Below are 2,500 nucleotides of genomic sequence, written 5' to 3'. Positions count from 1 at the left end.
ACAGTAAAGAAAAAATCGCAAAATATTAAGTTGATATGAGGTGAATAATATTGTTAAAGAATATAATAACGTCAGGGAATAGATTTACAGTTGGATTAATTAGACTAAAACACGAAAATGAAAAAAAAAAAAAAAAAAAAAGCTTGTGGCTACATTCGCGGAGAGGGTAAGACAGACGGACAGACAGAGAGAAACAGACAGAGAGAAGGAGACAGACAGGCCGACAGACAGACAGAGAGACATGCAGAGACAGACAGAAAGACAGGCACAGACAGATACAAGCAGGCAGAAACTCGACAAAAAAAAATACATATATTTTACTACAACAAGAAATATGGTTGTAAAAGAGAAAGAGAAAATCATCGAAAAAATAAAAAATAAAAGGCTCGATAGATCTCGCAGGAAAAATACGATAAAAAGAATATAGATATGTAAATGCGCAAGGAAGGGAAAATGGCGCGAAAGAATAAAAGAAACAGGAGGAGCAGGGAACTTAAGATTAAACAAAACTCTGGAGAATAACGCAATGAATTGAATGTCCATGGAAGCAAAGAAAATAAAAGGGAAGTTGGAAATAGGTGTGTGTGTGTGTGTGTGTGTGTGTGTGTGTGTGTGTGTGTGTGTGAGAGAGAGAGAGAGAGAGAGAGATTACCTAGCCAAAAGTTACACACCCACACACACACACACAAGCGAGTCATGAGTAGAAACATAAACAGTGACGGGAGAGGAAGAGAAAAAAAAAAGTAGAACAAAAAAGCAAGAGTCGTGAGCAGAAACAGGCATAAACAGTGACAGGTGGAGGGAGAAAAAAAAAGGGGAGGGGGACCAACCAGTAAGGATGGTCTAAAAAAAAAAAATGCCTCCAAAAACTCATTTAATATCAATGGCGCTAAAAAAAATATATATATATATAAAAAAAGTAGAATTGTCAGCGGAGACAGGCATATACAGGCGAAGGGAGAGAGAGAGAAAAAAAAAAAGCCAGCAAGAAAGCCTGGACATAAATAAGAAAAAAAAGAAAGCCAAGCAAAAAGGAAAACAATATTAACATTAGCGACACCAAGAACAGAAAAAAATAGACTCATGAAGGGAAGCGGGTATATACAGTGACAGGCGGAGAGGGAAAAAAAGAAAAAAAAAAAACGAAAACGAGAGTCTGTGCGTTAATATAAAAAAGCGCCTTTAAAAAGTTGGTTCTCCACCCTGTACATGTCGCACAAGTTTTTTCATTAATGGCCCCCAGGGGAAATAAGGCAAGCCAGACCCCGGGGCGCTGCATGGGGCTGGGCCTGGGCTTGGGTTGGGTGTGGGTTTGAGTTGGGTGAGGTTTGAGTGGGTCTGGGCCGTTGGATGAGGTTTGAGTAGGACTGGGTTGAGTTTGGGGTTTGTTAGAGTGGGTTTGACGTGGGCTTGAGGTGGGCTGGGTTGGGGTCGGTTTTGGCTTGGTTTGGGTGGTTATGAGTTTGGTTTGGGCTGTGTTGGGTTTGGCTTGGGTTGGGTTTGTCTGGGTGTTGGCCTGGGTTTGTTTGAGATGCGGCTGGGTTAGGTTAGGTCTGGCTGGGTTAGGCTTTGGTCCGGGTGGGGTACATTTGGGTTTAGTTAGGGTCATTTTCGGTTAGATTTGGGTTGGATTGGGTAGGTATGGATACAGTTTCTTTAGATTGAGGTCCGACTGGGTTAGGCTTTGGGTTCGACTGGGTTAGTTTGGGGTCTGAGAGGGTTTGGTATGAGGATGAGAATGGCCCGGAAGAAATCACATACTCCTTTTGTCTGAATTTTCGTCCCCTGTCTCCTGCTGGGGATGAGAGAGAGAGAGAGAGAGAGAGAGAGAGAGAGAGAGAGAGAGAGAGAGAGAGAGAGAGACCACCCACTTAATGTAATATGCAGAATGGCAAGGAGTGTGAGAGAGAGAGAGAGAGAGAGAGAGAGAGAGAGAGAGAGAGAGAGAGAGAGAGAGACCAGTCCACCCACATTATGCAATACGCAGAATGACAAGAAGTATGAGAGAGAGAGAGAGAGAGAGACCAGTCCACCCACATCATGCAATACGCAGAATGACAAGAAGTATGAGAGAGAGAGAGAGAGAAATTTACGAAAGAGCCATCCACGCACATGATGTAATATTGTGTACTACAAAGAAAACAGGATCTTTTCGGGCACACTTGCATAAACCGTAAATGCTGAGCAGAGTTTTATTAAAGTCGAGCGTTCCTGTAAAGTTACTCGGCCACTCCACATCTGACCCCAGTGTGTGTGTGTGTGTGTGTGTGTGTGTGTGTGTGTGTGTGTGTGTGTGTTTTCCTTCCTACCACATGCCCCCTATTCCCCTCCCCTACCCATTCAATGCTACTCATTCTCCCTACTTTCCTTCACCTATATTCCTACCCACCCCTTCCATACTTCAGCTACTTTCTCCTCTTCTCCTTGTCTTTCCTCTCTGCTCTCCCTTCCCCTTCCTTCTTTCTTGCCCCAACTCTTGCCCCGCCATACATTCGATTCT

The sequence above is a fragment of the Coenobita brevimanus genome, chromosome 75, assembly GCF_032717465.1.
Source record: "Coenobita brevimanus isolate Jiangsu-jjx chromosome 75, ASM3271746v2, whole genome shotgun sequence".
Taxonomy (NCBI): domain Eukaryota; kingdom Metazoa; phylum Arthropoda; class Malacostraca; order Decapoda; family Coenobitidae; genus Coenobita; species Coenobita brevimanus.
Note: the sequence above shows the minus strand (reverse complement) of the source record.